The 15,418-nt window shown below is 45.6% G+C and overlaps 1 protein-coding gene across 2 annotated transcripts in view; it reads right to left on the bottom strand.

The window, feature by feature from the left end:
* Positions 1-15,418, bottom strand: part of FGF12 (fibroblast growth factor 12) — a 457,953-nt gene that overhangs the window by 281,147 nt on the left and 161,388 nt on the right. The window lies entirely within an intron of this gene.

The following is a 15,418-nucleotide window of genomic DNA, read 5'->3' as shown; positions in this document are numbered from 1 at the left end:
CACACTGCTCCCAGGATATGATCCAGAGTCCTTGGCTGCAATTTACAAGCGTTCTCACTGCACTATAAATAACGGACTCTTTTGGGACAATTGAAGTAATAGTAATGTAATAAGATAGGAACGGCTTTCTGCATGCTTACAGTATAAGGGTTTAAACACACAACCGTGACTTCGTCACGTTCAGCTCTGCTGCATCTATAGATATAAGCAGTACCACCTAATTAAGTCAAATGCCCATTTTCAGCATCGAGTGAACCCACATAAAGCCATGTTCACATATACACTTTCGTTTTCCATTTTGCAGTTCTGTCCTTAGATCCCAACAAGGTAAAAAAATGGAAGTGCCAATCTGGCATATGCCTGAGCAGCGCCAAACACAGTTCATCCAACCTCGTTCATGCACAAATATGTTGCGCTGCGGTGAATGTATTTGTGCATACAGTCATCTGAATAAGCCCTTATGGCTTTGATAGACAAACATATGTTCAGATACGCTTGCCACGACCGAATGTATTTGGTTGTGAGAAATGGTTGTCCGCACGGTCATACCCTTGCCATTGCTTTTTTAACCTACCATAGACATCTAGGGCAGCTTTCTGCGTAACATGCAAAAAGATAGAGCGGGTCCTATTTTTAGGAATTGCATTCAAGAAACACTTTCTTGAGAACAGACCCATTGGGATCAGTAGGTTAGCTTTGTCATGTGTTGCGGGCATAAGTTTCACGTGGACAAAAAACGTGCGCAAACATGTTTGTCTGTTTAAGCCCTTATACTGATTCAGTACATGGCCGTGTTTTTGTCCCATTATGCGGCCGTGATAATCATGCCCACATAATGGGACAAAATGAAATCATTGATTTCAATGGTTTCATCTTCACTAGCATGATTCTCGCGCGTAGACTTGCACTATCTTTCTCGCATGTAATTTTTGGGGCAGGATCTATCTTACCACAGTTTTTTTTAAACTATGGCACAAAGTTTGAACAGCCCAGTGAAGGTAGTTGCGCATATGGCCATGTTATTTGATAGGCAGTCAACTAAGATATTAGGAATATACTGTATCTGTTGACAAACTTATTGACTGTTTACAGCAACAACACATAGAATTGTAAAAGCAGCTGTTGATTATAACACATACAGCCAGAGGTGTAACTTGAAGCTCCTGGGCCCCAATGCAAAACCTGTAATAGGGCCCCAACTATAATGCTTTATTCATGGGCTCCCTATATGGAGAAGAGAGGCCTTATGGGCCCCATAAGGCTCCTGCAACCACATCCCCTATAGTTACGCCAGTGCATACAGATCAATGATTATAAAAGGTGAATATACCCTTTAAGGACTTTATTTTCATGGGATTTTTTGTCTACTCTGCTGACAGTACTGATATGCTTCTATATGACTTTTTGGCCAATACAATGCAAACCTTGACATCCTGCCTTTGCTGAATTATCCTCTTTTTAGAAACCAATATCTTAAGCAGTTGTTGTTTACTTCAACATGCAAGCAAGCAATTTATATTAGGCAAATGTGAAAAGAGAAAAGGCCAGAATGAAGTTAATCAACCTGAATTTATTCCACTTCTAATCATGTCTCCTTCTGCATGTCTGTTCTCTCCAGGCACATTTCATTTTATAACCTCTATTTTTAGATGAAATAGCTGCCAGACATATTTATTCCAATGAAGTTAAATTTATCCCCTGCTTGTATTTTCATCCTACTGTTACTAAAAGTAATTGTTTCATCACAGCTTCTCACAGCAACATTCACCTTCAAGGGGAGAAAGAAATGAGCTACAGCAATATTGCTATTATATATGGGATAACGTACCGCCTACCCTAACACCTCATATTGTAAGGGTGTACAGAACTTGGGGCACTACTCTACTATCCTCCTAAAATGACCGAGGCAAACGAAAACCATTTAAAACAGAGATAGTGCTTTCCATTTCACTGAAACAAGCATATGTGCAATTGTGCACGATTTGCGCAGTGAACTAAATTGATTTATGCACATATAAGGACCATCTTGCTTGAGTTGTGAACAGCACTTACAGGTGAACTCATGGGCCACAGACACAATGGACAGAAGAGGACCTATTGGCTTTCATGGCAGAGTGTTCTAGGCATGCTCTGTGACATGTATAAAGGTCATTGTGCACATAGAGGGAGGAGGTGAGCTGTGATCATAACCTACGGTGGTCCAGTGTTATCTATATAAAGGTATATTCTGTCATTGTAACCCTGCTTGAGATGTTAATCAGGTGGCTGAAAAATGTAGCTCTACAGAACAGTCAGCTTATTTTGGTCAGAATGAAAAATACAGTTTTTTTAGGGAAAAAAATTGCCAAAATTCTTAAAAATGTGTTAAACATAAAAACTTTATCCAAAGGGGTTGTCTCTTGGCAGGTCTTACATGTCATATAGACATGTCAGCTGCAGCTAAGTCCCCAAGTGAATGGGGTTAGTGGTCATATATATCACTGGAGGACAAGATTGCCCGACTCAGACTCACGTATTTTGGCCATGTAATGCGAGCAGAGTCACTTGAAAAATCTATCATGCTTGGACAAATCAGTGGCAAAAGAAGACCTGGAGCCAAAGGACACGATGGCTGATACTGTCAGAGCTGATACTGGCATGGATATCACACAACTGAAAGAAGCAGTGAAAAACTGAAATGACTAAATGGCTAACAACAACAAGATTTACTCAGGCTTGTTATACAGCTGTTACATATATATCAACAGAAATTCTCTTTTGACATGTATTTGAATATTACAATGATGACACTATCGAAAAACCTTTGTGACACTGGGATCTAACATTAAACTACATCACATATTTGGTAAACTGATGCATCTGTGGCAAATGTTACAGTACCTCAACCTTCCTTGTCACCATGTGCAGACTACATAGTATATAACTTTCAAAAATCCAATGGTGACGTTAATTTTGAGATAGCCTTTTATGTGAATCTTTTTCTGTTATTTTTTTACTATACACACTGCTATAGTGATGATGCTGCCAGCAGAGCAAATATAATGTACATGCTGGTGTATGGAGCCAAAGTTAATTATAGTAGTTGCAGGGTTCTATCATCGCAGTTCCAAACAAATGCGTCAGCGGCTATGTGAAGATGATCCTCCTGACTCTTCTCTGAAATGTTGATTTGTGAACTTTTATTGTCAGTCAAAATTTCAGAGGTTTGTCAGAATCATCTACATACAGGTGTTAATGTGTTTGATGTAATTTGTATTGATGAGTCAGGAAGGGCATCATTTCTCCTTAGGAGAGCACCTAGAAGGTCTGTGAGGAGAGGCCATTCATGTGTAGCGACCTAGGCGCTGGGCACAACACTGAGAAGATGGCTGGGGTAGAGATGGCACTTGTTACAGTGGCTCTACCAACTCCTCCCCTGAGGGATGCGTGTAACCCTTTGTCAAGGCATTGACAGACCTCTTTAGGCAAATGCTGATGGTGCGGTTTACCTGTATAGGTAGTTGTCATGGGTGACGCCACCGTTCCTTACTCTGCTGTGAAATCCAAACAGGAGAAATAAAGTCCAGACACAAACACGGCTAAATTGTAGAACAAACAGTTGCTGGGAACGGGCAGCAACCGGAACTTTACATGAAGTTTTCCAACAGGTGAATTTACAGGCATCTTGTTGGTAAATTACACGCCAATGCAGGAAACAATTGAGGTCAGGGAGGAGAACACAGGATGAAACCGGGCCCACAGTCCAAGTTATCTGTGCAGCACTGCTCCTAGAAAACAGAATACTCCGGAGGAGGGAAAAGAGACACTCCACTGCACACTCACACCTTGTCTTCCAGACACTGCACGGCGGACTTCACTTCCTTACGTTTTAGTGAGACGAGGTCTTGGGCAAAACCCTCCAATACCTCTCTTCCTGTTCCATTCTTCACCACATGTAGGTTGAAGGAACCTACATGTGGCTGGCACTTTTTCTCAGAAGAAGAACCAAACAAACTCCCATAAGAATTAACTAACTAAGCTCGTGCACACACCTTGCAAGTGCATATATCATCCAACGTCACATGACAAGACAAAATTGTTACATTTCCAGACATAACCCAGACATTCATAGACATTAACCTCTGTAGCTGTGCAATACACATACCTAGTGACAGAACAATTTGCACAGTGCATCCACAGTGAGAACATGATATGTGAGACAAATACAACACCACATATGGAGGGGCCAGATACATAAACTTCGGGCCACTCCACTACTCATGCTCCTCCGGAAAATATGCAAATAAGGAAGATGGAATAATATCTTTGCAGCGCCACCTATTGGAAAGCAACATTCCTAAAGTCAATGTCAGACTTTTTAGAGAAGCCTTATAATAATGACTGGGAATTGTAAGCCAAGCCAGAATATCATGCACAGACAGCTGTTTGGAGTTTTTTGATCCTCATCAGTGTGCAGTAGGTTTGTAGTGTGGAGTAGCTAAGCCAGAAACCTACTGGGCACTGATGAAAGGCAAAAACTCAGAACAGCCGTCTGTAGCCAGAAATGTACTGCACACCGATGAGGGGCAAACCCCCCAAAACAGCTGTTTTTATGTATATACTATATAGCCTGATGAAAGGTAATCACACCTCAAAATCTTGCATGTCAATAAGAGTCTGTACACTGGCAATATTAATCAAGTTTCTGGATTTAATAAATATCACTCAAGCATTTCATCTAGTGTGCTGCTTCATCTCTCTGTTTTCCGTGATTCCCTTTAGAGGTCATTCCATCACTCAGTTTTCAGGTCCAAAATTCTGTGCAGATGAATTTCATTATATAGCTGCACAGATGGCCTCTGTTTTGATAAATTACTTAATACTGGCTGCATGACAATGCGATGACAAGCAGGGAAAACCCACCACAGACCTATATTAGTGCCAGTCCTGCATCTTTGGTGGGTATGCCCAGTGGCGTCGATAGCACCAGGCATGCAGGGCAGAAGGAACAATTTTGAACCTTAAGTCCGTATCTTCACAAGACTGCAATTTAACTGTATGACGCGTCTAAGGATGTGGATACAGTTGAAAATTATGGAGGAACAGGGATCCATAGGCCCCACTATTCCCACACATAGACTACAGGCTGCTTAAGGCTTTTAGCCCATGAGATGCCAGGACTTCTTGGCTACACCAGTGGGTATGCCATTGGTCACTGCATTGTGTGTGTATGCTTAGGGTAAAGTTATCCCATAGCTAGCAGAGCTGTTCTGAAAAAATGTAGTTCTATCTCGAGAAATGTTTTTCAGTTTTTTTTTTGTTATGAGTCTAGAGCAGTGGCCTCCAACCTCATACTTTCTGGCTCTTCATGTGAGTCCTGGGTTATAAACCATATCTATCTCTATCCTTATGCATTTAGTCATGGCCGACTCTTTAAACACTTTTTGGATCAATCCTCTCCACATGGTTCTGTTTTGTACGGCTTCTTTCAGTTCGATCATTTGCTTGTTGGTGAGGACTTTGATAGTATCAAGCCAAAGCGTTCTTTGGCGGCCAGGTCTTCTTTTGCCACTGACCACTCCAAGAATTATTGAGGTTTCTAATAAATTAGCTTGCATTATGTGGCCGAAGTATGAGAGTCTCTTTTTTGTAATTTTGCCCTCCAATAAAAACGTTGGTTTAATCCCGTTTAGGTCTGTTTTGTTCGTAATCTTGTCCGTCAAGGAATTCATAGGAGTTTGGTGCCCCCAGCACCAAAGTTTGAAGGCATCGATCTTCCTCCAATATGTTTTCTGTAGTGTCCAACTTTCGCAGCCCTAAGTTGTCATTGGGAAAATAATTGTGTTGACTACCAGCATTTTGCTGCAATGCTTATGTCTTTGTTATCCAGATCTTATCCATGCCTAACCTAACAACCTAGCATAATTCTTAATTTTATTTTGTGTCCTGATTCTCTGTTATGGTCGATTTTCGATCCGAGGAAGATGTACAGTAATATACATAGTATGTAAGGCCGAATGAGGACATCTAGTTCAGCCTGTTTAACCTCCTTCTTGATCCAGAGGAAGGTAATATCTTCACACACTAAAAATCCTTGTTCATGGTGCAAATACTGAGTCACACGCAATTGCTCATTTGCTCATGTGAAGCTGCCCTAATAAACTTCTCGGGCACCAGCCTGAGGGCTTATTTACACAAGCGTATATCGATTGGCGTTTTCACGTCCGGCCAATATACGCTTCCATCTAAGCAGTTCCCCCCTTCCCTCACACTCACCGACTCTCTGTCTCTCTCCTCCCCTCCAAGCGGTTTGCAATTGGAATGGGCGGGATGGGGGCAGAGGTAAGTTCCCGCCCATCCCTGCCCCTTGTCCATAGACAGCAATGGGAGTGGGTGGGACATAGTAGAGCTTAGCTCCACCTCTGTCCTGCCCCCTCCCATTGCAAACGCCGAAGTGGAGGAGAGAGGCAGAGAGCTGGTAAGGGGGAGGGAAAGTAGGGACTGCTTAGATGGAAGTGTATATTGGCTGGGCGCGAAAACCCGACCGATATACACTCATGTAAATAAGCCCTTATTGTGTATTCACATCAACAATTGTCACTAGTGAGGTCCATCTGAATGTGAGAATGGCAGAACTCGCATAAGAAAAGAACCCATCAATTTCAATGGGTTAATTTACAAAAGCGATTTTTCTCTTAGACCAGTAGTCGGAGATAGAAAAATCACAGCATGTCCTATTTTTGAGGAATTGTTGTTCAAGAATCACTTATTATTTGCTATGTAGGGGGAAAACGTACTGCACTCACACATACGGATGACATACAATTGTAATGTCATTTGCAACCCATACGTCATATAGATCTACATTACGGACCTGTTACAATACCCTTTTCTGAAACCAGCCTCCTAATTAACAGAAAAGGCTCATCTAATTTAATGGTATAATGAAGGTGATTTTACATAGTGTTTTTAGTTAAAAAAAGATAAAGCCATGTTTTTGTAGTGCAGTTCTTGGCTTTTTCACAACTATCTTTTTTCTCTTAAATGCAGTGCCCAGATATTAGCTACTGGTCAATAAAGAATATTAACCCCTTAGGTATGCGGCCCTCTTTTTTTTTTTACATTTTTGCTTTTTTCTCTTCACTTTTCAAAAAACTATACCTTTTTTATTTTTTCTGTTAACATAGCTGTATGAGGGCTTGTTTTTTGTGGGACAAGTTGTATTTTTCAATAGTAACATTTAATGTACCACATAAGTTACTGGAAAACCTTTAGCAATTACTAAGTGGAGTGAAATGGGAAAAAAGCCCAACTCTGCAATCTTTACATCTTGTTTCTGCTGCGTACATATTGTGGCAAACGTTACGATAACTATTCTGTGGGAAAGTACGATTATGATGATACCAGATGTATATAATTTTACTTTTGCTGTACTACTTTAAAAATATAAAATCTCTTTAGAAAAAATAAAATTATTTTCTGCCGCCATCTTTTGACAGCCATAACTATTTTATTCTTCTGTGAATATAACTGCGTGAGGGCTCATTTTATATGGAACATCCTGTAGTTTCTATGGTAACGATAGAGAGAGTAACCCGATTTTGAAGTACATACAAATTTTTCATACGTTTTTTATGAATTTTTTTCCTTTGGAGAGGTGTGACCAAAATTACGCGGTTCTGGTGTTTTTTTTTTTTTACATCTGACCTTTATCATCTTGCAGGATAAATTATGTGTTATTTTGATAGATCAGTTTTTATGGACAAAGGGATACCAAATATGCTTTTATATTTTTTTAATTATTAATTTGTGAACAATCAGGGCATTTAAATGCTGTTGCTGAGGATTAAGAGCCATGTTCAGCATTAGTGCTGATCACAGCTGTAGTGGAAAGGTGTATGCTATTACAGAATAACTCATGATCCCGCTCCTTATAAACTCTGCATAACTAGGACGTAAATGTATGTGCCCCGTAGTATTAAGGGGGTCAATGTGCTACCAACAGTGTGTCTTCTGGTGGCTTTTTTTTTCACATGAGGTATATTCTTTGGGGTAGGGGCTTGTTCTGTAATTGCAACATGCTGTCGGTTTGGTAGTTTTGCATAGGCTTCTCTAATGGAAATGAAAAACAACAGAAAAAAGTGCATATTAAAAGAAGTTTGAATAAAAAAATCAACCCAAAAAAATCAGTCGTAAAAACTAGAGATGAGCGAGCACCAAAATGCTCGGGTGCTCGTTACTCGGGACGAAATTTTCGCGATGCTCGAGGGTTCGTTTCGAGTAACGAACCCCATTGAAGTCAATGGGCGACCCGAGCATTTTTGTATATCGCCGATGCTCGCTAAGGTTTTCATTTGTGAAAATCTGGGCAATTCAAGAAAGTGATGGGATCGACACAGCAACGGATAGGGCAGGCGAGGGGCTACATGTTGGGCTGCATCTCAAGTTCCCAGGTCCCACTATTAAGCCACAATACCGGCAAGAGTGCCCCCCCCCCTCCCAACAACTTTTACTTCTGAAAAGCCCTCATTAGCAATGCATACCTTAGCTAAGCACCACACTACCTCCAACAAAGCACAATCACTGCCTGCATGACACTCCGCTGCCACTTCTCCTGGGTTACATGCTGCCCAACCCCCCCGCACGACCCAGTGTCCACAGCGCACACCAAAGTGTCCCTGCGCAGCCTTCAGCTGCACTCATGCCAGACCACCCTCATGTCTATTTATAAGTGCGTCTGCCATGAGGAGGAACTGCAGGCACACACTGCAGAGGGTTGGCATGGCTAGGCAGCGACCCTCTTTAAAAGGGGCGGGGCGATAGCCCACAATGCTGTACAGAAGCAATGAGAAATCCAATCCTGTGCCACCTCCATCAGGAGCTGCACACGTGGGCATAGCAATGGGGAACCTATGTGCCACACACTATTCATTCTGTCAAGGAGTCTGCATGCCCCAGTCAGACCGTGGTTTTTTATAAATAGTCACAGGCAGGTACAACTCCGCAATGGGAATTCCGTGTGCACCCATAGCATGGGTGGCTCCCTGGAACCCACCGGCTGTACATAAATGTATCCCATTGCAGGGCCCATCACAGCTGAGGTAACGTCCGATTAAATGCAGGTGGGCTTCGGCCCACACTGCATGCCCCAGTCAGGCTGGGGTTCTTTAGAAGTAGACACATGCAGTTACAACTCCCTGTGGACCGACAGCATGGGTGGCTCCCTGGAACCCACCGGCGGTACATAAATATATCCCATTGCAGTGCCCAACACAGCTGATGTAACATCAGCTTTAATGCAGGTGGGCAAAAAATTAATTGGATTACACTGTAGGCGAGGGCCCCAAAAAATTGGTGTACCAACAGTAATAATGTACGTCAGAAAAATTGCCCATGCCCAACCAAGATGGCAGGTGAAACCCATTAATCGCTTTGGTTAATGTGGCTTAATTTGTAACTAGGCCTGGAGGCAGCCCAGTTAAAATAAAAATTGGTTCAGGTGAAAGTTTTAATGAGCATTGAAACGTATAAAAATTGTTTACAAAAATTATATGACTGAGCCTTGTGGGCCTAAGAAAAATTGCCCGTTCGGCGTGATTACGTCAGGTTTCAGGAGGAGGAGCAGGAGGAGGATGATGAATATTATACACAGATTGATGAAGCTAAAAGGTCCACGTTTTTGATGGTGATAGAGAACGATGCTTCCATCCGCGGGTGCAGCCTACGTATTGTTTAGGTATCGCTGCTGTCCGCTGGTGGAGAAGAGAAGTCTGAGGAAATCCAGGCTTTGTTCATCTTGATGAGTGTAAGCCTGTCGGCACTGTCGGTTGACAGGCGGGTACGCTTATCTGTGATGATTCCCCCAGCCGCACTAAACACCCTCTCTGACAAGACGCTAGCCGCAGGACAAGCAAGCACCTCCAGGGCATACAGCGCGAGTTCAGGCCACGTGTCCAGCTTCGACACCCAGTAGTTGTAGGGGGCAGAGGCGTCACGGAGGACGGTCGTGCGATCGGCTACGTACTCCCTCACCATCCTTTTACAGTGCTCCCGCCGACTCAGCCTTGACTGGGTAGCAGTGACACAGTCTTGCTGGGGAGCCATAAAGCTGTCAAAGGCCTTAGAGAGTGTTCCCCTGCCTGTGCTGTACATGCTGCCTGATCTCTGCGCCTCCCCTGCTACCTGGCCCTCGGAACTGCACCTTCGGCCACTAGCGCTGTCGGATGGGAATTTTACCATCAGTTTGTCCGCCAGGGTCCTCTGGTATAGCATCACTCTCGAACCCCTTTCCTCTTCGGGAATGAGAGTGGAAAGGTTCTCCTTATACCGTGGGTTGAGCAGTGTGTACACCCAGTAATCTGTAGTGGCCAGAATACGTGTAATGCGAGGGTCACGAGAAAGGCATCCTAACATGAAGTCAGCCATGTGTGCCAGGGTACCTGTACGCAACATATGGCTGTCCTCACTAGGAAGATCACTTTCAGGATCCTCCTCCTCCTCCTCCTCCTCAGGCCATACACGCTGAAAGGATGACAGGCAAGCAGCATGGGTACCCTCAGCAGTGGGCCAAGCTGTCTCTTCCCCCTCATCCTCCTCATGCTCCTCCTCCTCCTCCTCAACGCGCTGAGATATAGACAGGAGGGTGCTCTGACTATCCAGCGACATACTGTCTTCCCCCGGCTCTGTTTCCGAGCGCAAAGTGTCTGCCTTTATGCTTTGCAGGGAACTTCTCAAGAGGCATAGCAGAGGAATGGTGACGCTAATGATTGCAGCATCGCCGCTCACCATCTGGGTAGACTCCTCAAAGTTTCCAAGGACCTGGCAGATGTCTGCCAACCAGGCCCACTCTTCTGTAAAGAATTGAGGAGGCTGACTCCCACTACGCCGCCCATGTTGGAGTTGGTATTCCACTATAGCTCTACGCTGCTCATAGAGCCTGGCCAACATGTGGAGCGTAGAGTTCCACTGTGTGGGCACGTCGCACAGCAGTCGGTGCACTGGCAGATGAAACCGATGTTGCAGGGTGCGCAGGGTGGCAGCGTCCGTGTGGGACTTGCGGAAATGTGCGCAGAGACGGCGCACCTTTCCGAGCAGGTCTGACAAGCGTGGGTAGCTTTTCAGAAAGCGCTGAACCACCAAATTAAAGACGTGGGCCAGGCATGGCACGTGCGTGAGGCTGCCGAGCTGCAGAGCCGCCACCAGTTTACGGCCGTTGTCACACACGACCATGCCCGGTTGGAGGCTCAGCTGCGCACGCCAGCGGTCGGTCTGCTTTGTCAGACCCTGCAGCAGTTCGTGGGCCGTGTGCCTCTTATCTCCTAAGCTGAGTAGTTTCAGCATGGCCTGCTGACGCTTGCCCACCGCTGTGCTGCCACGCCGCGCGACACCGACTGCTGGCGACATGCTGCTGACACATCTTGATTGCGAGACAGAGGTTGCGTAGGAGGAGGAGGGTGGTTTAGTGGAGGAAGCATACACCGCCGCAGATACCACCACCGAGCTGGGGCCCGCAATTCTGGGGGTGGGTAGGACGTGAGCGGTCCCAGGCTCTGACTCTGTCCCAGCCTCCACTAAATTCACCCAATGTGCCGTCAGGGAGATATAGTGGCCCTGCCCGCCTGTGCTTGTCCACGTGTCCGTTGTTAAGTGGACCTTGCCAGTAACCGCGTTGGTGAGGGCACGTACAATGTTGCGGGAGACGTGGTCGTGCAGGGCTGGGACAGCACATCGGGAAAAGTAGTGGCGACTGGGAACTGAGTAGCGCGGGGCCGCCGCCGCCATCATACTTTTGAAAGACTCCGTTTCCACAACCCTATACGGCAGCATCTCCAGGCTGATAAATTTGGCTATGTGCACGTTTAACGCTTGAGCGTGCGGGTGCGTGGCGGCGTACTTGCGCTCCAACACTTGCGCTAGCGACTGGACGGTGCGCTGATAGACATTGGTGGATGGGGCCGAGGACAGCGGAGGTGAGGGTGTGGGTGCAGGCCAGGAGACGGTAGTGCCTGTGCCCTGAGAGGGGGGTTGGATCACTGTGGCAGGTTGGGGCACAGGGGGAGAGGCAGCGGTGCAAACCGGAGGCGGTGAACGGCCTTCGTCCCACCTTGTGGGGTGCTTGGCCATCATATGTCTGCGCATGCTGGTGGTGGTGAGGCTGGTGGTGGTGGCTCCCCGGCTGATCTTGGCGCGACAAAGGTTGCACACCACTGTTCGTCGGTCGTCTGCACTCTCAGTGAAAAACTGCCAGACCTTTGAGCACCTCGGCCTCTGCAGGGTGGCATGGCGCGAGGGGGCGCTTTGGGAAACAGTTGGTGTATCATTCGGTCTGGCCCTGCCTCTACCCCTGGCCACCACACTGCCTCTTGCAACCTGCCCTTGCCTCCCCCTCTGAAGACCTGTCCTCAGTAGGCGTAGCAAACCAGGTGGGGTCAGTCACCTCATCGTCCTGCTGCTCTTCCTCCGAATCCTCTGTGCGCTCCTCCCTCGGACTTACTCCAATTACTACTACCTGAGTGATAGACAACTGTGTCTCATCGTCATCGTCCTCCTCACCCACTGAAAGGTCTTGAGACAGTTGCCGGAAGTCCCCAGCCTCATCCCCCGGACCCCGGGAACTTTCAAAAGGTTGGGTATCGGTCACGACAAACTCCTCCGGTGGGAGAGGAACCATTGCTGGCCATTCTGGGCAGGGGCCTGGGAACAGTTCCTGGGAGTCTGCCTGCTCCTCAGAATGTGTCATTGTAATGGAGTGAGGAGGCTGGGAGGAAGGAGGAGCAGCAGCCAGAGGATTCAGAGTTGCAGCAGTGGACGGCGCAGAACTCTGGGTGGACGATAGATTGCTGGATGCACTTTCTGCCATCCACGACAGGACCTGCTCACACTGCTCATTTTCTAATAAAGGTCTACTGCGTGGGCCCATTAATTGTGAGATGAATGTGGGGACGCCAGAAACGTGCCTCTCTCCTAATCCCGCAGCAGTCGGCTGCGATACACCTGGATCAGGAGCTCGGCCTGTGCCCACACCCTGACTTGGGCCTCCGCGTCCTCGCCCGCGTCCATGTCCTCTAGGCCTACCCCTACCCCTCAGCATGGTGTATTACCAGTAGTGCAGAAACAAAACGCTGTAATTAAATGTGCCGCTTATTGGCCTGTGGTTGGAGGCTGACTTCGCTTACGGAACGCCAGGAAATAATTTTGCGCAAGCCTGCTGTAACACTTAGCTGGCTGCGTATGAATTAGGAGGAGAACTACACCCAGCACAGACCCAGAACACTGAGGACAGTCACAGGCAGCCCAAATAGATTTTTTTTCCCCAAATGTTTTTGGAAAGGCCCACTGCCTATATACACTGTATATGTCTTCTGTCCCTGCGTCACCACTACTGGCCCTGGAGTATGTAAAATAACTGCAGACTGCTGCACTGTGGACTGGAATGTGATGTAACAGCCAACACAGAGCCAGGAAATAATTTTGCGCAAGCCTGCTGTAACACTTAGCTGGCTGCGTATGAATTAGGAGGACAACTACACCCAGCACAGACCCAGAACACTGAGGACAGTCACAGGCAGCCCAAATACATTTTTTTCCCCAAATGTTTTTGGAAAGGCCCACTGCCTATATTCAATAAATATATGTCTTCTGTCCTTGCCTCACAATATATGTCTTCTGTCCCTGCCTCACAATATATGTCTTCTGTCCCTGCCTCACCACCACTACTGGCCCTGGAGTATGTATAATTACTGCAGGGCGCAATGCTCTGCACGGCCGATATACAAAAAAAAAAAAGGTGCAACACTGCAAAAAGCAGCCTCCACAGTACTGCACACGGTTAGATGTGGCCCTAAGAAGGACCGTTGGGGTTCTTGAAGCCAAAAATACTCCTAACACTCTCCCTATAGCAGCTCCGGCAACAACAGCACTTTCCCTCCTCTATGTCAGAATGCATCTGTGGCGAGCCGCGGGAGGGGCCGATTTTTATACTCGGGTGACACCTGATCTCCCCAGCCACTCACTGCAGGGGGGTGGTATAGGGCTTGAACGTCGCAGGGGGAAGTTGTAATGCCTTCCCTGTCTTTCTATTGGCCAGAAAAGCGCGCTAACGTCTCAGAGATGAAAGTGAAAGTAACTCGAAGATCGTGTGGTACTCGTCACGAGTAACGAGCATCTCGAACACACTAATACTCGAACGAGTATCAAGCTCGGACGAGTACGTTCGCTCATCTCTAGTAAAAACACATGAACCATTTTAAAAAATGCTAGCTTTTTTAACATACATTTTGTGAGGTAAATTACGTAAAAATCAAACACACCACAAAAAGGGAATATTAAGAAAGCCTACTAATTTTGAGCAGCAAATGTTTGTAAATTCACAATTATTTTTTTCCTCCACATTTAATATGTCTCTACTCTATCTCTGAATGTAATGTGGCACCCGACCATCACTGTGAGGAGACTTATAAGGCCATACATGCTCCTCTGGGAAATACGCAAATAAGGAAGATGAAACAATATTTCTGCAGCGCCACCTATTGGATGCCAGCATTCCTGCAAGTCAATGTGAGACACTTTATATGTCTTTATAATAATGATTAGGAATTGAAGACCAAAAGACAGAAATCTATACACAGACAGCTGTTTCGGGATGGGGGGCCCTCATCAGTATGTTGTAGGATTCTGGCTTGGCTAGTGATAGGCCTATGATGTGGGTCGAGAAGGGTATAATCTCTCCTTATGGAGTGCACCTAGTGGGTGTGTAAGACGACATTGGGAAGATGAGTGAGGAGACTTATAAGGCCATGTGTGTTTCTCTGGGAAATACGCAAATAAGGAAGATGGAACAGTACTTCTGCAGCACCTCCTATTGGAAGGCAGTATTCCTGAAAATGAATGTCAGACTCTTTATACAAGTCTTTCTGCCTTCCAATAGGCGGTACTGCAGAGGTATTGTTCCATGTTTCTTATTTGCATATTTTTCAGTGGAACAACATGGCCTTAGAAGTCTTCTCACGCACTGTCTAGGTGCTCTCCTTAAAGGGGAAACCATACCCTTCCCGACAGAAAAAATAGGGCAGGACCCATTTTTTTACACCCGCAAGAACTGTGGGCTTAAAAAATGGAAATGCAAACAAACTAATTGAAAGCAATGGATTTTAATCTCCGTGTATTGCGCACTTATATTTTCCATTTGCAAATACTGCCATCTAGAACTATCCTAATGGCAGTATATGATGCATACAGGCTATAAGTTGCTGTAAACTAAAGTCTGTGATGTTTTGAAAAACCTTCTGCAACCTGAACATCCATTGTATGTTACTTTGATGCTCAATTCTATTCTATTCTGAAGTGTAAGTTCAAGTTAAATTATTAGCGACCACTTGTCCATCAACTTGTGTGTGTGACATGTCAGTTACATGCAGAGCCTGACAGCACCTGTGATGTG

Source organism: Eleutherodactylus coqui, chromosome 1 (assembly GCF_035609145.1).
Source record: "Eleutherodactylus coqui strain aEleCoq1 chromosome 1, aEleCoq1.hap1, whole genome shotgun sequence".
NCBI classification, from domain to species: Eukaryota; Metazoa; Chordata; class Amphibia; order Anura; family Eleutherodactylidae; genus Eleutherodactylus; species Eleutherodactylus coqui.
This window is presented reverse-complemented; position numbering and strand designations above follow the sequence as displayed.